The 24,249-nt window shown below is 41.2% G+C and overlaps 1 protein-coding gene across 1 annotated transcript in view; it reads left to right on the forward strand.

The window, feature by feature from the left end:
* The first annotated feature begins 9,283 nt into the window (after window positions 1-9,283).
* INSC (INSC spindle orientation adaptor protein) overlaps window positions 9,284-24,249 on the forward strand; it is a 119,584-nt gene continuing 104,618 nt past the window's right edge. Inside the window, exon 1 of the mRNA XM_058807395.1 lies at window positions 9,284-9,475. The gene's annotated coding sequence lies outside the window, so the exon portion shown is untranslated. The remainder of the gene's footprint in view (window positions 9,476-24,249) is intronic.

Genomic DNA, 24,249 nt, shown 5'->3' on the forward strand with positions numbered 1-24,249 from the left:
TTCGTGGAAGCCATGCAGGGGTGTTTGCCTTGTCCCACTTGGTGTCCATGAATCCTGGGGAGTGAAGTGTGGCAAATGACAAATTCCTGCTGGATTTTTTCCTCTCTATTTTCATTAACCTCTGAATAGAGATTATTTTAATTAAAATAATCTTGACAGCACCTATGAAAAAGCTGTGGGGGTTGTAACAGCAATTAGGTGTGTTGTCAAAGATGATAAGCAGCCTGGTATCACAGGAAGGAAATTAACACTCTGACCAATAATGGAACAGTAATCTTAATCCAGGGCTTTTTTGCCTCTTAGGAACTCTTCAGAATGGATGGATTTTGGAGACCAGGCAATTTTAGAACAAGACAGTTAAGCAATCAGTGCCATAAAACATCTCCATTTTAAAAGTCAATGTCATACTGGTGTAATAGTTGCTGATGTCCAGCCAGCAAGAAATGTGATGCTAATTGGACATTAACAGTGCAAAGCCTTGATGATTTTCCTTTATTTTGGATATCAGAATGATTGGGATTGTATTCAACATCAGGTGGTGGAGATTAACAGTGATCTGCACCAGTGCCAGGTGTTTCTCTGGGTTCTCCACTGCAGAGAGAAGGCATGGGAATGCTGGCAGCCTTTCTGTGCTGTGAGGAACAGAAGGTTTGAGAACCTTCCTTTCTAGGTTGTATCTTGTATCACCACAAGTCTTTTATTACTTAGGAGCTGCTCTGAGCACATAATTCACAGGTCTTTTGGTAGATTGCAAACTCCCTGAATTAGAGTGTTTTGCTCATCCTGAAAGCACCATTCATCCTCCAGGTGACCAGCATCACACTGGGACGAGCAGAATTAAAACCAAACCCCCTGTGCTGGCCCAGGCACGGCAGGGGGAGCTCTGTGGGTGCCAGGGCTGGACTGCTCTGCCCTGCACAATCACAGGGGGCTGGGGAGAAAGGCTGCCCAGGGAGGAGCAAGTTGTGAAAACAGCCACAATTTTACTATGAGAGAGCATGGTAGGGGACTGAACTAAGGGTTGGAGTCAGATGGAATCTTGGAAGAAGAGGGCTCGGAATAGTCCATCTGTAGGTGCCAGAGCAGATATGGGCAGGCTTGTAGGGCATGGAATGGATGAAGCTGTGCTTATCCATAAAGTCTGAGGTAAAAATGAGGCTGGAGAAAGTTTGTGGTTTCCTGGGTACCTCCGTGGCACTTCCTGAGGTAGATGCTTCTCTGCACATCGCCAGTGAAGGATTTCTGGGTATCCCGTAGGAAAGGAGTAAATGGAGAAATTCAACTCCTGTGTCAACAAGAAAAGGGCTGATAGGTTTTATATAGACAACCCTTCCTTGTCCTTATCCTGCCTTCTCAGCTGTAATCCAAGCAGAACTCCTCCTCTCCTTCACATTGTCTTGTCCCACTCTCAGCAAACAGAATTCAAGCATGGAATGATAGCATGCCATGTTCCTGGTTAGAGAAACCAGCACTGTCATGTGCCTGAGATGTTTCCAAGGGAAGCAGCTTCCTTGTCTTGCTGAGGCTTCAGTAGCCCTCTGTCATTTCCAGTAATGTGTGGGTAGCAACCTACAATGTGCACCCATCCACACAGGGGGTTTTTTAAACTCCTTTTTTCATCCCTAAAACTAAAACAAATCTCTACAATTAGTTGAAAGCTGCATCTCAGAAGAGGTGTGATTTGAAGGAGAAGAGAATAAGTGGAAGATATTAAAGAAAGAGTTTATTTCTTGTTTGCTTTGCAGTGTGAAGAGACTGGATGCTGCTACTCCAGAGACTAACTCAAAATGTAGTGTGAGAACATTCCTACCCCAAGGACATTTCCACTGTAAGAGAAAGTAAAAAATCCAAGCAAAAAAAGCAACGTGTAAGTAAAGAACCAGGGGACGGGGGACAACAAGTGATTTTTTTTTTCCTGTTAAAATATTTATTGTTTGTTCCTTGCAACCCTCCAACTTACAGCTCTCTCATGTCTTCTAGTGCATGTGGATGAAGGCTTCAGGCATCACCTGAGGGATGATGACACCAGGACCAACTCACTTCTTGGACTAAAGCAGGAGGGAGATTTCTACAGCTTTAGGAGCTGTGTGTAAGGCAGCCCAGCAGGCTGCAGGGGCTGGGGATGCCCTAAGAGTGAGGCTGGGCAGGGACTCAGAGCTGCAGAGAGGAGTGAAAATCAGGGCACAGTGGGAAAGGGCAGCGATGGAGCTCATCAGGGGAGGGTGGATGAGAGCAGAACAGCAGCCACTCTGAAAGGCACAATGGGTGAGGAAGCTGGAGCAGAGAGGAGAAGGCAGCAAGGACAAAAGTTCATCCTCTTCAATGCTGACAGAGTTTTGGGGAATTGAACTAAAAGCTTCCCTTCTGAGGGAAGTCTCAGGTCTGCAGAGCTCCACAGATCAGAAATGAGGTACACTGAGTTTCAGAGTCGGCTTCCAGGCTGAATGTACAGGGGAAATGGCTGTAATTTTTTTACTGATGGAATAGGAGCAAACATTAAATGCAATAGAAGCCAAACATAATTTCCAAAGTATTTTCCTACTTTACAAAGCCAGAAGTTTAAAAGGTTTATTTTGCAAGACAGCAGCAGGCAACATATGAAGTACTTCTAAGGAAACACCTGTGTTGTGTAAAACCAGTAATATACCAGGCATAACATGGGTAATAAACCAAACTTTTAGTCCTCTGCATAATATAATTCATTTTTTTTTACTAAAAATATTTAATTAAAAAATATCAGCCTACATTTGTTGAAACTGTGTTGGTGTCCCACTACTGACAGCAATTCTCTTTTAAAAGGAAAGTTTTTTACAACTTTCTTCCAGTAAATCACATCTGGATTTTTAACTTTATTGAAAGTTTTTAATGTGTTTTTTATATCAGACTGTATTGTAATGGAATTGTTATTTATCTCCAGATTTATCCAGTTTCTGGATAATCTTTTTGGACTATCCTTCATTTATGAGGGTCTTTAATTACATTCCTCTACTAGCTGACCACTACAAAAATTGAAATCCTCACCACAAATCTGTAAAAATGTTTCCACTTGCACAGGGAGACAAAAATAGAATAATTCCATGTCTTTTTGGACGGGTGCCTGGCTGAAACTATGCAGGGTTTGACTGACAAGAGGATGTAGTCTTTGCTGAGAGCGCTTTCTTTAAGGTCCTTTTTAGTCTTCAGGAACATTTAAGTAGATGAATGAAGAGAGGATTTATGCTAGTTTCCCTTCATTTTTGTTGACTCTGCCTGCTTTTTTATAACTTTTGTCTCCTGCAACAAAATCTTTTCAGCTCTTGGGGCTTGCTGAATATATAATCACAAGCTGGTAAGTAGGAACTTCAGAGAGTTTTGGGTTGAAATGGCACTCTATTCTTTTGTGTACAGCTGTGGTAGAGAAATAAAACCCCTTTGTGCAGATAAGGAAAAAGCAGAGTTATTGAAATGCTCAGTATTTGCCAGGGTTATAACTGTAAAGTGTAGTCTTTCAGTGGTGAATAAATGCAGTTAACACATAGCTCAGCCTGTGAATGCAGTGGAGAGACTTTGCTGGGGTAAGTTGGGGATTATTTTGCATCTGAGTGAGCTCTCCTCGCTGTGCTGCACTCCACGTTATCCGTTTCCTGGGGAATGTGGATGGGAGCTTACAAAGCACAGCAGGTAATTGGCTGCTTCAGCTGGAAAAGCAGAAAAAAAAAGGATATTTGTTGGTATATACAGAAAGAAAATGAGGACAAATGGCTGTTAGGTGATAATATCTGTCCATAGTCTTCTGAGGAGTCTGTGAGATTAAACCCATCCTGGCACTTTGCAAGGGCGGTGAGTGTGTTAAATGTGAAGTTTAAACAGTTGAGCAACTTTTTCTGTCTGTGAATTTTGGACTGGAACTCTCATACACTTTGATTGTAAGAAAGGAGGTGAATGTGTGTGTGATAGCAGCTTTTTTGAATGATTTCTGTTGCTGTTCAGGGCTTGTGTTTCTGTATCTCAGCATTCCTTTCTGTGTTGCTACTTTATTTTGAACCATACCTTCATTTCATGTGAACAGTCTTATCTGATGCCTGTGGAAAGCAAACATAGCTCAGCCTTTAGGAACTTTTTTCTGTATTTCTAAACCTGGCATACACTGAGGCAAATATTTCCTCTTGGAAAGGGAAAGCTATTACTGGGTTAGGTGCTTTTTCTCAGTTGCACATGTGGCAGATTCTACAGACAGACTGAAAAGAGCCTGTAATGGTATATCTATGTTTTTGGTTTAAAGTGGTTTATGTCTAGGTAGGGTGGGGAAATGTGTTGGCAGTGAAAAGACAGATGTAGCCAGGTTCCTCCTGAAACAGGGCCATTTGCATGGAAACCTTTCTGGTCCCTGCCTTTTCTCTCCTTCCTCTCTTTCAATGAAGCAGCATTAAAGTCAAGGCTGATGGATACTAGAATAACATCAATTCTAATTTAATTTTCGTAACATTGTGTAAAACCCCCACCTGTCTAGGGTTTGATATTCCAGAAACCTAGGCCTATGGGTAAATGTGTATGATGGATCTCACTGTAATATTTATTCAAAAATGTTTGCAGTTTCATTTTGCAGGATTAAAGTCCTTGGACAGTTGGATTTTAATTTGTTTCCTGAAAAATCTCACCAAGAACAATGTACATGTGTGCTGGATGTTGAAATTGTGCTGCATGTGTAGAAAGAGACAAAAATGAAATATTTTGTGGGTTTGATAGGTCTACATGGCTGTATGTAGGGAGAATACTTGGAAGGCTGAAAAATAGATTATGCATTATTAGCATTTTACTATCTGTAACAAACAAAGGTTTCTTTCCTCCCCTTTGGTAAAGAGGAAATCCAAGTTTTCCTTTGCTTCTTTTATACACCCCTGTACTCTTTGAGGTGGCTTTAAATTTTCATCAGTGTCATACGAGGTAAAATGTGTATTAAAGCATTAAGGAAAATGGGGTTAAGACCTGCACTGTCTAATAAAAGAAATTAGTATTTTTTGGCAGCCATCCTTTGGCCTGTATAATTTTTTTCCAAAGGGCACTGACATTTCTCCTGGCTTCCTTAGGACTGCCATTCTGTGTGTGGACATGTTTTTCACCCACTGACCTTTTTTATTTATTTTCTTGAATGCCAAATATTTAATGTGTCATTTCTGGCACAAAGTTCTGGTGATCAAAGGGGAAACAAATGGGGTTGAAGCAGGTTGCTGGAAAGGCACACATGGGATGGCACAGCCATGGAAAGCTCTTTTTTTTTCCTGCAGGCTGAGCACCAGTCCTCATGCTAACTTAATGAGCACAGGAGGAAGCACATATTTTCCTGGGCCTGGAAAGCAAATGTGGTCACAGAGTGTGAGGTTTTCTACCAGGATAATCAGCTAGAGTGGCATGAGTGACTGCCTGCCAAACCTCTTTTGCCTCCTGTGTGCCTGCCCAATTAACTCCATTCTCCATTCTTCAGTCATCTCCCCAGGCAGCTACCTGCCCTTAATGGGCCATAAAACACATGGCACCAATCCATGTGGAAATGTTCTGGGCTGTAGGGGCTGTCTCAGCTGTTTGTAGGGTTCTCTGAATGTCAGTGCTGTCTGAAAAGAAATTCAGAGGGTGTACCTGTGCCCTCCTCCTGGTTGCTGGAAGAGTCTCTTTGGGTTACATAGGTCATGGGATGAAAGATGGATTCCTTTGGGAGAGCTGTACAGAGGAGCCAGTGGAGAAACTTCAGCTGAGCACAGAGGGAAGGACCTCAGCTGGGTTTAGATACCGTGGTTCTTATATCTTAAACAAGATTTCTTCTTTGCTTCTGCCTGCCTGCCTCCCTCCCAAGTGGGGATTTGCCATAACTTTTCTAATTGGGCTTGTGAATGGATTGTGCTTGGTGACAAGTCCAGCAGCTCAGTTCTTTCCCCGCTATGGCCCATGTGCCTCCTGGACTCCAACCCTCCATCTGCAGCATGGGGTGGGAGGTGCCAGATGGTCTGGTGGAAGACATCCATTCCACAGACTCCAGATTCCAAAGAAAAAGCCCCAGGAAGGCCTGAACTTCTGCAGGGAGGGAAAGCACCTGGAGCTGTGATCCCAGGAGAAGACAAGAAATCCACAGCTTTTGGGTAGGCTCATGCCTGAAAACATTTTAGCAGGCTTGTGACCCTTAAAAGAGATTAGAGCTAGCTGTTAGTTCATTTGTACCTCCAATGTTCTTTGAGTGTGTGCTCTATAATATCTGAATATATATATATATATTCAGATAATATAGAGCATATATAATATATATATATAGTGTGCAAGTGGTATTTCATAGAATTTTTTTAAGTTTTTAGAGCTAAGGAATGTATTTGATTACCTATAACTATTCCTTGGGGTCTCCCACAGAGATGTGCTCGATCTCAGGGTATTATCCAGAGCCTCAGAACTGAAGCTATTGATTGAAACTGGAGTGGATCACTGGGACTCTGCAAAAATTTAGGGCCGAGCCAAACTTCTAAGATCCTGCCTTTGCATATTTCTGAGTATCCTTGAAATCCAATTGCTCTCATGAGGATTGAGAACTGGAAGGATGGATTTCTCACTCATATTTTTCTGGGAAAGTTGAGACAAATTGGGATAACAAACCTGCTAAGTGCCACTCTAAGTCATCTAGGAAATTTAGAGCATTTCATGAATATAAGCCTGCCCAGCTTTCCTGTCATGCAGGAAAAACCTGTGGAATCAAATTTACTTCTCAAACATGCTTATTTGTGCACCTTCATCCTCAGCTGGCTCAAGGGACAAAAATCTTCTTTTGGTGGTGTTGAGATTTATCACATGGAGCTTCACATGAAAACTTTTGATATCAGAATTCCAATTTATCAAAATTGAAATAATTTAGAGTTACTGAGGTTTTTTTTTTTTTTATCTTTTTTTTTGAGATAAGAGAGACCTGGGAAAAGCTGCTTCTATAGAAATGATGCTGTTGTGATACCCTCACATCCCCAGACTCTGCACCCTGGCAGAGTCCCAGTGTAGTCAGTAGAGCCACATTAATTTGTCTCTGGCCAGGAAAAGCCCTCATAATTTTAAGTCATATCTACATGAAATAATAATAAAATCTGAGAACTTGTATCATACAAGCATCCCTGGAGAGGGATGACATTCAGACCAGAGGTGTTGCTGTTACCTGTCAGATTAATTTAGTGGCCTCTCCCTGCAACCCCAAACTCACAGACTTGTAGAACTGTTAGGGAAACCAACAATTAGTGGTGGGTCACTGAGAGTTCTGATGCTTTTTGTGTTCTTGGTTAGGAAGGAGTTAAAACCAGTTCTGGAAGTGAGCTGAAATATTCAGAGTAAGAGTTTTCCAGAGGAGGCCGTGCTGACTGAGAGTGGACTTTGTGCTTTCTGCTGCTCTCCTGCTCCCTTAAACTGTGGAAAGAGTAACAAACCCACTGGCTGTGGGGGCTGCCAGGGAATGGCTCACAACAAAGAAATTTGGTATTGGCCTGGCTCAAGCATCCTCAAAAAAAGCCAGGCCTGGCTTTGAGCTGGAGCTCAGGTGCTGAGAGCTGTCCTGCATTGCCACTCCAGGCTGTCCAGGGCAGGTCCCTGGGGAGCAGCACCCATATGTTTGATTTGGCTGAGTGTGTTAGCTGGCACACAGATATGCTGCCCTACTCAGTGCAGTGGAGCAGGGTTAGGGAAAATGTTTCACTGCTGTAATCTCAGCAGAGCAAACATGGAAAGCAATAACAATCAGACCTTTGGGGCAGCACAGGCTCTGTCTCCCATTTGGGGTTTGCACACAAGGAGACAGTGCACCTTGAGGCAGGAATTCTGCCTCTGGCCAGGGTTTAAACCCCATTTCTTTCCATATCTGTGCACCAGATACACCCTCTCTCACCAGCCTTGTGAGGATGAAATCTCCCTTCTCCAGGATTCGCTGTGGGGCAGCAGCTGCCAAGGTCCCAGTGCTGCAGGGAGGTCATTGCCAGGGTCAGACCCAGAGAGGCAAGAGCAAGAGTGCTGAACAAACCTTGGCAAAAGCTGATCATGCCTTGGCTAAAGTCTTTATTTCTCTGGCCTGCTGAAGGTGTGCTGAGGGAGCCAGAGAACTCATGCAGCTCTGCAGCCAGCTGCACATGCCTGCTGCAGGAGTTAAAACTCACTCAGGCAGTGGGGCTGTGGCTGTTGCCTTATTCACTTTAAAATATGTCATGCCGTGTTAATTATCCTTTTCACATGTGTCAGAAGTGAGGTATGATTCATAAATGAGGATTAATAAATGAGGATATGTGTTGCCTTTGGTGCTGTGTCAGTCAGAGGGGGACAGGGTGCAAGCTGTGCTCACTGAGCCCTTACTGCAGGTGGAAACTGCACTGGGGCCCCGACTGCAAAATCTTTCTTGTCACCAGCACACCAAGCTGGTGACAAGGCTTGCAAACTTACATCCCAAAAGTGTCTTGGAAGCATTTCTGGAGGACAAAACCTATTGCAAGTAGTGCATTTCCAGCCTCTTTAGTAATAGCTTTTCTGCTAGCTAATTTCTGTCCTTAGGAGGAAGTGGCTTCCTTCCTCTCTTCATTTAATTCCTTTGATGTGCTGACCTTCACCTGTGTGACTGGCTCCCTGAAATCCTCTTGGGAGGATCAGTGTCACTTCTAATAAGCCAGCTGTCACTTTACACCAAACAGAAAGTAAGTGTTCCATTTGGTAAATGGCCCAGGAGAACCCAGAGGCTTTTTCTACCACCCTCATTTTTTTTTTTTTCTAGGGGAAAGTGTTTTACTTTGATGTGGCTGAAAGTGCACAAAGCGGATTTGAAGCTGCAGATTTAAGTGTCTTGAGCGAAGGCTGCCATGTGAGGCTTTTCTTTATTTATCAGCTGTGCTGAAACACGATCAGAGTTACGGCGTGGACTCCGGGCACAAAGAGTTTTCTTGTGTTTCCAGCCAGAGGATAAGGGATATAAGGGATACACCGTGTGAGGAACACACTGCGAATTTCTTTCCTTTAGAAAGCTGCACAGGAAGACACAGGAAAAGTAAGATTGTTACACTGAGCTCTTGGCTGCTGATGCAGGGCGCAACACTGCTTCTTGTTGGGAATTTTGCCATTGACTTGATTGCGAGCAGGACAGCTTTTCTCTGTCACAGCTGTTTATTTATTGTTCCCCTTCTGCTGCTTTTTGGTGCTGACAAGCACCACCTGTGCCCCTGCAGCAGCTTGCACAGGTGGGTTATATTTACACCACTAATCACAGGAAGTATTTGAGAGTGGAAGTGAAGGGGAGCTCTGTATTTGTGTGCCTTTCACACAGTAGCTGGTGTCTGAATTCAGCAGCTTGTGGAGCACAGGTTTTACACAGTGTTTGACAAAAGTGAAATCAGTGTAGGTTGCTGACTGACAACCCCTGGAGAGCACCTTGAGACAGGAACAGAAAGTGGCAGCTCCGGCGTGCGAGAGGAAGGCCATGGTGTTTGTCCGTGGACATGGAGGTTGTGTAAGTATGGCTGCCTGTGGGGATTTGCCTCTGTGCTGGGGTTTTTGCAGCTGAGAGGAGGGCTGGATGTGGGGTCAGATGAAGGTGGTGAACTGCTACCCATGGCTCTGCAGCTGGGCTCTGTGAAGCCAGTCCCCCTTCTCAGGGAAGGCGAGGCCTCTTGGCCATGCCCCTCAGGGCAGCTCAGGGCCTTCTGCCCGGTGTTGTTTGGAGGCACCTCCACAGCAGTGCAGCAATATCCCACTGGCTCTCTTCTCCCAGGGGCTCTTCAAACCTCTGCTGTCACCACTGTTCCTTTGCCAGCAGAGGCTAAGGGACAGCAAGCTGCTCAGTGCATGTTACAGGAGGCTGCCCAAGCTTTACCCTGGAGATGATCCTTCCTCCTTCCTGGCTGCAGAACTGGGGAGGGCAGCTTGCCTCTTGTTCTTCTGAGCACTTAATTTGTCCTTGTCTCATGATCTGCATAGGCTGGAGGCTTAGGGCCAAAATCTTTCTTTGCTAGCACCCTAATTGATACTCTAAACTAAGTGTTTGCAGTAACTGAAATAGATATCTGAGAGTGATTTCAGGATATTTAAATCTAGTTATGTACCCAGTATACCATCCCTCAGCCTGAGTGAGCTTTCAAACTGTGTGTGTGTGACAAATATACATCTGGCTTCTCTCTGTCTTCCCAGGTGAGGGGAAATGCCTTAGAAAGTTCAAGTCTAGAACCCTGTGCTTGGCCCTGCTCTGCATTAAGCAAACTGCAAAGAGAGGGTTCTGGCTTTGTTTGTTGAAGTTTTGTGTTGGACTTTTTCTTGGATGTGTTGGCTGGATGTATTCCTCAGGCTTTGACTTGCAGAGAGTGGTGAATCTGATATTTAATTGCAGTTAATTTTTTTTTTGTCCCGCTTGGTCTACTTCAAACAGCTACAAAAGGGGACTACCTAATCTCTAGACCTCCCCAAAACTGCTGGCCAATACTGCACCTTAAACAAAGTACCAAAATACCTTAAACAGCAGCCATTGAGGCACACAGCTTTGAATAATTGACTTTCTCAACAACAGCTGAAGTTTGTAGCTTTTCAAATGAATGGAACTGGAGCCCCCAGAATCATTGTCTCTTCAAGCCACTGCCCAGGTGGGAAGCAGTGCTGGGTAATGAGCCAAAAATGTCTCTCTCTCTCTCTATATATATAGGGTAGCTTCATTTTCAAGAGATCTAGGATTGACTTTATTTTAAGTAAAAGTGTGTATGTAAGTGTCTGACTATACAAAATTATGTATGGAACCAACAACTGATAATCAGCCTGAAAAATGTGTAAGCAACAGAGGTCTTTCAGCATGTGCTGCTTGGATGTAAACCTAGGAAAACAAAATAGATTCTTTTATGGTTAGATCTCCTCATGTAAGGGAAGTCAAGTAATTCCTAGACTTGGTGTAGTTCCTTGCTGTTATAGTTGGAAAATAGGCAATGCACAACTCTAAGCATAGTTTAGACTTTTTATCTTTGATAAAGCTTGGTCCATGTCACTCCCTGTGGATGTGGGAACAGTTGATAATTAGGATAGTGAAATGTTTCCTTGTTAGCTACAGGGCTCTGAAGACAGTCAATTCAGTATGCTCTGAGAGTACTGAAACTGGGCCACTGAACACTTGTTGGTATTAAATCAAATTGTGATTTATGGACTCAGACTTCCTTCTGAACTTTATATCACTTAGAGCCTGCCTAAGTGACAGCTTCTTTCCTAGAACAAGAAAACCATTTTGATATGATATTGCACATTTTTCATACAGTGAGCCTATCTACTGCAGAACTTTGCCCTATCCCAGATGTAGGGATTTTACTATTTGTAGTCTGCATACATGAATTAATAAAAATATAGCTATTGTTCTTAGCATCTTGTGAGATCTAGATTTAGTTTTTAGGCTGTATAATCTTGGATGTTAAAAAAAACGCCTTGGAGGAGCAGATTTAAAACATCAGCATCCTCAAATTGTCTCATTTAAAATATTCTCAATTTTTTTGGCTGGAACACCACCTTACTCCCATCACTTACATTAGCCTTTCAACAAGCCAGTTGTGAGAAAGGGAGTTTTCCTGGCCAGGAAATCTTTCTCTGTTCCATGTGTTAAACGTTAACTTAGCTTAGTAACATTAGGACTGCATTTCCCTTTCCTAACTGTATTCCTCAAAAAATGCTGTAGGTAGGAATCCATAGCAATCACTGAGTGTGATGGTCCTGGGTGCCCTGCTGCAGAGGCACCACCTGTGCAAAGGAGTAGAGCTCTTGGGAAATGAGTTAACAGAAGAAAAGAAGCAAACCCAAGCCTTAACTGGCTGGGCAGTCAGCATTGGGTGATTTGGTGAGGAAATCTAAATCACTGCTTTTTTAATCTAGTGTCATTTTGAAATTAGTAATGTGTTTGAAGCTGGGATAAATCTTAAATATGCTTCCTGGTGAAGTGTTCTCTAAGTTTTCATTGCTATATTTTTCCCTCTACAAATGGAGAGGCAATTAGCTGCCTGTGAAAGGCAGGATTTGGAGAGAAAATCGTGGTTATGTACTATATGTGCAAACCTGGGTCTGCATTTACAAGCTGCAACTGAGCTTGTAATGAATGACTCTTATCTTAACTAGGCATGAATATTTGCATTGATTTCCACTTAGCAGTTGGTTTTCTGTGCTTTTGAAGGTGGAGTGACTTGTTAATTAATTATTTTTTTTTCCCTGTTCAACTAGAAATTGGTGCTCATGTTAGCTGGGTTTATGTTTAGGGGGAATGGAGTATGAAAAGAGAAGCTTGGCTCATAATTACTGTGTGAGTGGAAAATGTGTTCCCAAGTGTGTTAGGATTAATACAGCCAGCACCTGTGAGAATCTGTTTCAGTCAAACAGCAGATGCTGGAAATTCCTCAGTAAATAATTTGGAGCTAGTATTCTTCTTCTGAGTGTATAAATCAGTCCTCTCTACTCCCTTCCTTCTTTTAAGCCCCCCAGATCTACTTTTCTTTTTTGTTTCTAAAATGGTCCCCAAGCCCTCACTCAGTGTGTTGATCCAAAAAAAAGAGTACAACTTCCCACTGAGACCTTTGGAGCAGCTGTGCACAGCAGAGATTATCTCCTGTTGGATCTGGTAATCTCCAGCAAAAGCTGTGATTTGTACAGTTATTTTCACCACAGCCTGCAGGACCCAGCTCATGCTGCAGGAAGCTCAGTGCTGAAAGAGGCCTGGGTGCTGCTCACAGGTCCAGAACCATGTAACAGTAAGTGGTAGTTGATTTGGAGGGTGGCAATGTGAGAAAAATTGTCATTGTCTTGGTCTGAGTGTCACAGAGAGGGTTTTGTGCAGATGGGAGAGCAGAGAGAGGAAATGTTGTGAATTACCAGGCCTACTATGAAGTCGTTTGCTCACCTGTTGGTGTTGCTGATAAAGTACAAATGTGGCAAAACAGATTGGTCACAGGTGTGAATGGTGCCATTGCTGCATTTTTTTTTAAACAACAATTGGGCAAATACAAAAAATAGGGAGGACAAAGGTGTATCTCTTTCAGTTTAATAATTTAAATTTCTAATGCTTTTGGATCCTCTATACTCCCATCATGGTGATGAGTGGAAGTCAAACCTTAATTTTAATGCTGGTTTGAGCATGGCGCTAATCAAGGTGAGATTTGAAGAAGATTGACAGAAATGTTCTGATTGTAGCACAGCTTCTTGTCCAAACTAAAGTCAAAGGTGGGAGGCTGCTCTCTGGGTGCTAAGGATTGTGTTCTGTTGCTGCACTAATAGATGAGAGAGGAATTGAATTTCTTGATGAAGTAGCTTCATTCAGTTGTCTGTAGGGTGCTATTTGGAGACAAAAAATGAAAACGCAAAAGCCTTGTTCTAGAGGCGAAAGGAACAGTGGGACTTCAGAATCCTATCAACTGCTTTCCAAAAATGATCCTCCTCATAAACTACATAAGTGAGCACTAATTTTTTCCATTTGTAAGTTTCTTTTGAATGATAACTTTTGGTGGGAATGCGGTTGCCTGCTGTGCAGGGCTCCAGAGCAGTGCCAGAGCTCATGGACTCATGCTCTGTTCCATAACCCACTAATCCACATGCACAGGAAAGCGACCTGGTGGCAAAATGTGACCCAGATAATGTCACTGGTCTCAAGAATATTCTTTTCTTTGTCATGGTTCCTTGGTGGTTTCCATGGATAAAAGTATCATCTAAATGAGGTGTGCATCTTCGCAGAGGGAGGTTATTTCACAAGCACCTGGTGGCAGATTTGGGGTTATTTCTGTGCAAAAGCTGGCAATCATGCCTCAAGGACAGACAGAAGAATAGTCTGAGATTTAATCAGCTTCCCTATACCTTGAGTTTCTCTTCATGGTTTCTGCCTTTATGATAGTAATCGACAGCTCTTACACTTAATGGCTGGAGATAATTTTGGTTTTTCTCTTGAATCTTGCATTTTTTTGGACCCAGATAGGAAGTCTCATTAAATGTTTCCATTTTCAGCAGAATTTTACCTGTCGTTCTAAAAACCTGAGCACAACAAACTACATCACAAAATAATGGTAAATAAAACTTAACATAAACCAAACAAACTTTGTATAATATTGTGAATCTCTGCACCATTTTGTCCAAGGCAGACTACAGTTTAATGGGCTTTCAAAACAGAAAAATTAAATAAATCAGATATATCTCTATGGAAAACAAGTGAGGTACTTCTTATCACATGAATAAACAGTTCCTTTAGAAAATTGTTTTGCACCATTATGGCTTCAAGTACCATTTATGTAGTCTACTAATGAGAGGCCTCTGTAGCAGCTAACACACCAGGTATGGAAAGGGCTCAAAATTCCTAATTCCTTTCAAAAGTGAATACAGTATGTCAGAAAGGAAAGGAGAAGGGGAAAAGAGTAAGGAGTTAGAACTTTTTATTAATAATAACAGTGAACTAGCCTGGGGAGAAAAGTTCCTATGAAAGGATAATACATAAGAGATTTTCACACTGCCTCAAGTTTTTTTTGTTAAAAAAATTCAAGATTTATAAAGATTTTTTCAGTTTAAAATATCTTTTTTTTTTTTCCTGTCTCTCTTCTCACAGCCTAGGTACCTGCAAAATAAATTGATGGAATGGGTACAGGGGTAATTGGTTTAAAGAAAAGGAGATGGAGAGGCAAAAATTGAATAATATTGCTAAAGAAGGAGCTGCTTGAAAGAGGCAACTGACCCATCACAGTGTTGCAAAAGTATACTTTGAGTTTTCAGCCTGTACTACCACAATTGTTGTATTGTTGCATATGCTAAATATAAGTAAATATAACTCTATAATATATCCATATAATAAATATAAGTAAATATAACTCTAGATTTTGGAGCAATAATGAAGTGCAACTTTCTGTGCCAAATCAATACATTCATTACTTGTTAGGGATTTGATTCCATAACCCAAGTGCCCATAGGTGGAGATGAGATCACATCTGAAATACCAGACAAGCTCTGTCATGGCTCCAGGTCTCTGCAGAGCAGTGCCTGACTCTGCAGTGCCTGCCTCCCTTTGACCTGCCTATGGCTGGTATTTTCGGAAAGAATATTTCAAGTTTGTGGATGTTCCTCTTTTTTTAAATTTTTTTTCTTCCTTTCCTTCCCAGAAAGCCCAAAGGCCCCAGGCCAGGGTCTTCATGGAGGGGAGACCTGTAGTTTGGCTGGCTCAACCTCTGATTTACTGAGGCTGAGACGCTTTACAATTTCCAGTAAAAAACAAAAAAGTACATTTGTGAAAAAGACTTTTTATTTTTATTTTGATTGCTGTGGAGTTTAACTGCCTCAAACTGGGGCCAGCCTTTGTTCTGTCTTGCAGTTAAGTAACTGTGGCATTTATGATAGCCTGCAATTACTGTACAAGCTATCATTTTTCCATTTTAAAAGTCATCATTTCTCCGTGCTTGCAGCATTATCTCAGATGCCACAATTATGTGCACCCTCAGGAGGAGGAAGTGGCTGTGGCACGTCACATACTGTGGTGTGGCCAGGGCAGGGAAGTGAATTTTGGGGATTTCTGGGATAAGTCTTCTTGTGGAGCCAGGTTTTCATGTGTGTCTGATGAAAAGAGTTAGTTCACAGCACATACTCTAATGCTTTTTCCTCGGAGGATTTGGGGCTATTAATTCTCAAGTGATTTAAAGATATATACAGGAAAAGTAAATATGAGGTAGACTGCAGCAAAAATAAACTGGTGAATAGCCAAAGTCTCATTTAGTCTTAGGCACACTTGAGAACAAGATCCAGGGCACAAAGAGGACCAAAAAGTGTTTCTGAGTAGGCAATGGTCTCAGACATTTTAAAACCAATGTGCAAGGAGACCACTTCCTACTGGAACTGCTAAAAGAGCAAATTGGCTGTGGCAAACCTGGAAAAATTGTGCTGTGCTTGATTTGTTTGCTCTGATTTGCCCTTTGGCTTCCTGGAATTTTTAGGGTTGAAGCTCAAATATGTGGTACCTACAAGCAAAGGAAGAATAAATCCCTAGCTTGCCTTTTTGTCAGATCTTTGCTATTTATTTTATCAGGCAATTTGCCATCTGCATATGACACAGAGCACGTGGGAAGGCAGGGATTTCATCATTGATCTCAGACGAGCTGGGTTCCTCATGCCTTTAGTGCTCTGGAAGCTGAGGGATATTTGCAGATGGATTTGGATTTATAAGATCTGCTGCAAAAATAGATGCAATTTTAACAAAACCTTTCACAAGGGGCATATGAATTCTTCTGCCTTTTGCCAATGTATTAACTAGGGCTGTTGAAAAGTTATGTCAATCTCTCCTTAGCCAGGAGCTGTGGGGGAGAATTATGTTACAGCCTTTAAGTATGACTGCTTTCTATTCTTGTGGAGTTAATCTGTCAAGTCAATTTTTTAATCAGTAACTTTTTACAAGTATGTAGATTGTGTATTATACAAATGTAGTACAAGATCACTGTTTATTTTTTCTTAATGTTAACTTAGAAGTGTAACCATGTTCAAATGCTTTGATAGCTGGATGTACTAGGATGGCCAAATACTTTTTGCTCTTTCATGCCTTTGAGACAGCTGGTAAATGCTTCATTCTGCATACAGGGCAGAATCAGCTGTGTTTATTGTTCAACAATATAGAGTTGATTTGGTGAAGAGGAGATTAAAAAAACCCAGGGAAATGCAATCCTAAAGCTTGGCTGACATCATTGCTTGGCAGCCCATTTATTATAGGCATTCTTGTCTCCTCCTCAAAGCTCTTTGGGGTTCAGGCCAGGATGTCTCATGCTCAGGCTGCTTGTGCTGCTCTGTTCCACGGCTCTGCTCTCATCTGGGGCAGGGGAGGCTGCAGCCCCTTCCTGCTGCAGCATCACTGCCTGAGCCCTTCTCTCCCAAAGACCTCACACTGAGTTTTATGTGGCTTCTGCTGTAATAAACTGCATAAAGCAGCCACTCATGCAGGGCTTGTAAAAGCTGACTTTGTGCTTTGTCTCAGCGGTGGTCTGAGTAGTGCTGGTACTCTGTGCACCTGTTGGGTAGTAATAGGAGAAAATCAGGATACAATTTAGAACTTTTATTTTGAATGTTGTCCATTTAAGCATTGCCATGGAAGCTGATGATACTTTGAAAGGAGAAGTTTGCTCTGCATTTTTTTAATTTGTGCAATTAATGATATGTTTACATGAGAAGTGGTTAAATGCACAGTGGTTTCTTAACATATTTCTAATGCAGCACTTAGTGCTGTGGTTTACTTGACAATGTGGTGATTGATCAAGGGTTGGACTTCGTGATGTTGGAGGTCCTGTCCAACCCTGATGGTTCTATGAGTCCATGAAATATCTGTAGTCCCATTAATATCTTGGATGGATAAAGGCTCTCTTAGAGTCATCAGAAAGGTTTTTTTGCTTGATAAACTTAGCATGAGTGTCTGGTGTCTCAGTTTTACAGTAACCTTCCTTGTCTGAGCCAACAGTGTGGTGCCAGGGAGGCCAGTAACCTTCCATGTGTCACTAAAACAATCAGTTTTTGCCTTTCTGTACAAGCACAGTGTGTGGGGAGTGAACAAAGCCCTTTTCTGCCTTTTATTCTCAGTTTAGACTGCTAAGAAAGAGGGGGAATTACTTTTAATGAGCCCAAGAAGTTACTATGCCCATTCTTGTACCCTGCAGCCAGATGTCACCCTGATTTTAGTTGCAGTTGGGTGCAGTCTCTCCTTGGACTGTGAGCACTAATTATTAATATCACCCTCAAATATTGTGCAAATGTATCAAAGCCAGTACACAAATGTACTAAAATATAAGGAAACAACGAGAAAACTTATGATGCTTATGGTTTGTCCAGAATATTCTTCTTAAGTAGCAAAAGTGATGCAGAAAGGGTTTTCAGTGAGGTTGTTTGAACATTGAGCAGTTAGCCAAAGTTCAGTGCAAGTCAGCTCTGTTACAGGGATCCATCACAACTGAGAGCTCAGAATTGGCTCACAAGCTGAAAATACTGGTGTAAAACCTGTTGTGTCTCACTGAATGCAGCTGTAACTTTTACTTTTCTGCAACAGCATTTGGGAAGTTCAGCCTTTTAAGTGCCACTAGAAATTATAGGCAGTAGTGTCATTGGATCAAGGTAGATTTTTTTTAACACTGCAGTATCAAAGGAATATTCCCTGGTCCAACAAAACTTTGGTCATGAATGACTTGCTTGTCCTTACAGGAAGTTAAGTTCACTTCATAAATAATTGTTTTCTTTTTATTTTATTTAAAAAGAGGGATGGAATCTTACATACGACCATATTTTTTTCTTAGTAACCTGGTTTTCAAATCACAGTATAAGTTTTCAATTCTGATGTTCAAAATACACAGAAATTACTGGCACAAATGGGCAGGGGAGCAGAAGCTGACTGATTAAATTGCAGATGCTTGTGAGCCACCGTGCTGTGCCACCCCCACAGTGTGCTGACACAGTGTTCATGTGTTTGGGCACTGCCTTTTCCTACAGATATGCAGCTCTTGCATCACCTCTTTTTACCAGAACAGGACAGAATGTGCACAGATGCTTTAGGATATTGGTAAAGAATGAAACAAACTTGTATATAACCAAAAGAAGCCTTTATTTTTCATCCTTGTTCTTGTTTCTTTTTTTTCTCCCTGAGTGATAAGCTAATTTTTATCTGAGCTTGAGTTGTGAGCTTGTTGTTCCTTGTTCAACTTATTGTTCACAAGATCCCCTCCACTTGTGCTATTTTTTCTACATGAATCCATGTTTTCTTTTGCAAGACCATCCTTTGCCAACCACTACATATTTTTGGTACTGTTTCTTCATTGAAACACAAGTCTAAAGACTTGGTGGCTGTGCATTTTGTTTCTAGCATGAAATCTGTGAAGGTCTGCACAGCTCATTGCTGGGTCTCTTACTTTGTCACTGGAAATAGATTGCCAGCTACAATCTGTGTGTATTTAATTTGTCTAAAAAAAAAAGGGTTGGCCAAATTTTCACATTTTAGAGTCATTCAATTTACCCTAATGGTCTTTAACTGAGAGTTATGTTCACACAGTAGAGGATAAAATAGACTGAAATTTTTTTCTCAGAGCTATTAAATTTTTGAACTTGATGAGTCCCCATCTAGTCCAGAAAATACAGGTTTTTGAGTTTTTCCAGTATCCCTATGAAATCTGGCAAGCAAGAGCTAGATTGCTTGAGGTTATTGGAAGATAAAGGAATAGTGCAAAGCAAGGACTGTGAAGAGGAATGTGATTATTTCTACAAGGCAGAAACTTGCTTTATTTGACAAAGAACATGCTCAAACCTTAATGAAAAGATTTGGCTTTAAGCACAAGTTCTGTATCTTCGTGGCTGGACGTGCATTTTGCAGAATCAGGGTGTGAGTGACTCACTGGGCTGCACAAGGACCAGGGACAGAATGGGACTGGGGCTCTAGGCACGAACACATCTGTCATGGAAAGGGCATCACTTCCAAATGAACTACCAGGGACAGCAGATTCCATGTAGAATTTCAGTTAGGTGGGCAATGCAGCCATCCCCTGTGAGACATTAAAACAATGTTCTGAATCTAAGCCCTTCCATGAGGGGTGTGTTCCACTCAATGCTGCTGGCACTGGGAGTTTCTGTGGCAGATTTCCCTTGAATGTCTTCAAGAGTTGTGTCAAAGCCTCAGAAACCATTGGTACTCTGAGCATCTACATGGTGAAACAGCAGCTGTGCTGGGACAAACCATGGGGTGGCACACGTACAAACCATGGGGTGTTTGGCAGGGTTGGAGGCAAGTGCCAAAGGACAACACAACTGATTTCAGTGGAGATTCACAAGCAGCTTGTCTGAGAAGTGCTGAGGTGGCTGGCCCTAATGTAGCAAAGCATTTCAGCAGGTGTCATGTTCCAAAGGTGAGATTTTTCATTTTGTTGCATATGAGAGTCCTTAAGTAGTTTGCTGGATTGGGATCCTGGCAGGACTGAAGCCTTAAATATCTTTGCCCATTAAGCAGCATAAGTTATAGCAAGAATTTCTTTAGATTTGCAGCTTTTCCTTAAGTTCTGTGACATAGTTATACTGTTTCCCTATTGGTAGTTCTGCTTCTTTAAGAGCTTGAAAGAATTCATTAGGTTTTATAAAATTTAAGAGTCTACATTTTATTCCTATTAGATATGCAATGCCATTTAAACAGATTGGAAAAAAAAGAAATCAATCAATAAGCTGCACAAAACTAATACTGATGAAAAATACACCTGTTGTAGGACTTTGAGGCTGTCCATAGAAAGGATTGCAGCCTTGTCAACCAAACCATCACAGAGGAGTACTTGTTTTCTGGCCTGCCAAAAAAAGGTGATTTTGAGAGCTGTATTTGCACTTAGTGTGGAGGCAAAGATGAAGCACATTTAGCAACAGCTCAGCTGAGCTCAGCTTATCTGAGCTGTAGAGAACTCACACTTAACAGCAAACCATCATAAATGATGGATTAGTTCCTCTACAAAATGACTGCTGTTGAGCTTGATTCTGCTTATGTTTCATGATTGCATTACACACCTTACTGCCTGCCTGGTGGTGATGCCTTTCTCTTTTGTGAAGCTTCTTCATGCTGGTTTTGTGTATTATCAAAGAAGGAACTGGGAGACTGGGTGGCAAATGCTGAATGCGATGCATTTTTCAAGAGGTGTTGTTTGCCAAAACTAGCTGAATTAAATGGCTCTTCAGCATAGAACAGCATATGTTTCTTTTGGCTGGTGAAAAGAAAGCTGAAGCAAGGCTGGGAGTGTTCTCATGATTCAGGCAGCAGGACCTGCACTGTACTCACCCAGTTTGTGCTATTGTAGCTTGCAGGTTTCCTGTTGTTCTTCTAAAACAGATTTTTGCACATTGATTGAGGGTCTCTTTTGGCTTGAAATCAGGGAGAATGCAGCAGTTTTTCAGTGCAAAAGGGGTGTGCTGCAGCTGTAGGTTCTCTGTCTGCCTAGACAATAAATCTGCCTGGAGTAGATGGACTTCAGCAGTTTCCAGGACTGAAAACTGGGCCAAGCAAGAAAACGGAGAGAACATGATTTCATAAAGAATTTTACTTAGTAGAAAAAAAGTCTTTAAATGCAAATCTTTTGGAAATGGACACCATTACTGGTGTTTCTCCAGCTGGATGGATTTAAACTCTTAATTACAGAAGCATACCAAATAAGCTGCCCCCCAAAATATGATACTTCTTGTCTCAGTCACAAACCTGACTATTATTTTGAGGTTAGAAAAGTTTTCCAAAGGGATGAATTTGCCCTTTCATTTCTATCCCAAATGTTCCATTTTAGTAATGAAATGTGATCTCAGCTTTCCTTCCTTGTTCTAGTGGAATAAAAATTAAGTCTACTTTCAGCATTATGTAAACTGCTGGTCAAGACTTTGCCTTATTATTTGAATCCATGGTGGTATCTAAATTTGCAGGTAGGCCAGTATTCTCAGGAACTGTGAAATTGGTAGAAACCTGCACCATCCATGCCCTTCCTGGTGGGTTTATTAAACACAAAACTTTTGTAACTTTATCCATAACCTTTAGGAACTATTTATCGTGAGCTGAGCAGAAAGAGTCTAATTAAAATTAACAGATATTTTATTAGTAAAAAAAATTAATTATTATCAAAATTAAAATAATATGCCTTAAGGAAAACAAAGAACTGATATCCTTATCACTGTGAAATGGTAAATGTCTTTTGGAGCAATTTTTTGACCTTAGATCTGCTAGTTTATCTTTGTTCAGGTTACTGAAGGGGAAGCATAGGGAAGATGTAGGAATGTCTTGGGTAATAGGTATAAGGGTTTAAAAAATATTATTTTTGTTTTCTTTTTTGTTGTTCTTTTTCTCTCAGGAGAAGTTTTTTGCACTCAGTGCAGGATGAGTGCAAAGTATCTATGCAGGGCTGAAGCATTTCCTGCTCTGCAGGCCTGCAGTGGGCACCAATGCACTCAACAGTTCTATAGAGAACTTGAGGAAGTGGCTTGTGGGATAAATGTCTGCTTGTTTATTGGGATGGATTAAAAGGCAGAAAAGTAAATGTCATGTCTAAGTACTAAGATGTGCTGCTGTGCTGTGTAAAACAAATTGAACTTTACATCTACATTACATTAGTGCACTGCCTTCTTTGCTGTTCCCAATTTATAGTTTTGAAAAATACCTTCAAGCCCTGATATGAGCATTTCTTTAGTCACACAATTTGCAGGAACGGTTTATGGTTTAAAAGGAAGGGATTTTTTCTTATTCACCTTTTGGTTCATAAAGTTACTTTTTAAATTTCATGCACTTAAATTTGCTTGTAACTATTACAGGGTAAAGTGAATACTCAAATAAAAATCTCAGTCTTTGGAAATGAACATTGCCTTCATTCACAGTGATAAGGATATCTATTCATTGTTTTCCTTAAATCAGATTATTTTAATTCTGATAGTAATGAATAGTTTTTTACTAATGAAATATCAGCTAATTTTAATTAGACATTTTCTGTGATCAAAGTTCTTTTAGCACTCAGCTCACAGTAAATTGTTCCTAAAGGTTATGGATAAAGTTGCAAAAGTTTTGTAAGAACAGCTAAATGCTTTTCTGCTTTGAGAGCTCTTCAGATAATTTTGATTTTAAAATTATTTTTAACATACCTTATTTAATAGTGAACGCAAATGGTTTTTTTAACTGGCTTGGCATTGATAAATTCTTAATATTAGCCAAGCATAAATTCTATCCTTCTGGGTTATATACTTTTAGGCTGTGCTGATCCTACTGGAAAGCAGCTTTTCATTTTCCCTTAGTGGTCCAATGCTGCAAAATAAAAGCAGTGTACAAGGGAAAGGAAGTGCAGCTTGAGTACACTGAGTTTTCTGTGTGGGGCAGTAGTACCCAGAGATGCTGCATTTTCCCTGCAGTTTTCTGCCTTCCCTATGCTGAGTTCCAGTTCATTGCCTACTTCAGGGCAGAGTGTACAAATTTCAGAGAAAGTAGAATTGCTGTAAACTTGCATTAAAATAATGGGCTGTAGCATAGTATTTTTAGGTTCCAATTCTCTGTAGCAAGGGGAGTGAGCCATATTTTCAGCTGGTATAACATGGCACTGCTCCATGATTGCTCTCTTGTTGTATCCATGCTGTCCTCCAGTAAAACAGAAGCTGTTGATTTGCTGTAGGTTTTATATTCATAATGAATCTATATTAGAACATTGTTTTACTTAAAAAAAATTAGTTTCCTGGTTCCTATGTCAGATGTGAGCTTTGTTTATTCTGGAATCCTCATTTCACCCAGAAAATGAGTGTTTGTCAAATTTGGAAAATATTTGAGGTTTTTTTTTATTTTGTGATGCTTCTTAATTTGAAAATCTGATCCTTTGAATGCAATGTGATCTCTTGAGTCTTTTTGTTCTTCAGTATCTGCTTTGTGAGATCTACTGGCATGTGGAAGAAAAAAATATTTGAAGACTTGTTCACTAGAATGGAGGGGCCTGTTGATAATTAGCTATCTTTGAAAGATAGATGGAATACCACCAACAGATTAAACAGGTGCAAAATACCTACTCAAGAATCTTTTGCTATAATCAGAAACAAACCAGCAGAAAATATTGTGTGGAAGTCTTTCAGGGCTGGCTGGGTTACACCCTTTCCCAGGCATTGTAATTGGGAAAGCCAACCTGTTGAGAGTCAAGTGCATGAATAATTAAAACTAGGTGAATTTGTTTTTAAAGAGCATGATCTGAGTAATTTTCAAGCATGAACTTTATTTATATAAAGAAGCTGGACTGCCAGGCTTGCACTGCATGTAGGGTTTGAGCATGCCTTTTCAGCCCAAGTGCAAGGGAGTTGGGAGTTGGATTGTGCCAACAGTGGACTGACCTTTTGGTATTTCATTTTTCTGGCTCCTGTTTGCTGCAGGCCAGGTAAGGTGCTTCAGGATGGGTGGTTGATTGTTTTCTTTAAAAAGCAGTATTTATTATGTGTCACAAAAAATCGTTTTTGCTCTTGTGTGATGGAGCAGGCAGATGGAAAGGTTGGTGTCAGTCCCTGCCAGAGCAGTGACAGACTGAAATGTGTGCTCTTGTATTTTCTGAACTCGTGTCTTTATCAGTACCAGCTCAACACACTGATGTGTAAGCTGTTAGAGGCAAAAGGCAGCTCCTGGGAGTCTGCAGCAGTAATCCCAGGGCAGGCTGAGGGCTGTGCTTATATTTTCTTTTAAAGCTGTGGTATTTAATGTCAGTCTTTATCTTGGAGCCTGAAGAGTTTGTGTGTTGGATTCTGGAACTCTTGTTTCAAAGAGAGCAC

Source organism: Ammospiza caudacuta, chromosome 6, assembly GCF_027887145.1.
Source record: "Ammospiza caudacuta isolate bAmmCau1 chromosome 6, bAmmCau1.pri, whole genome shotgun sequence".
Lineage (NCBI taxonomy): Eukaryota > Metazoa > Chordata > Aves > Passeriformes > Passerellidae > Ammospiza > Ammospiza caudacuta.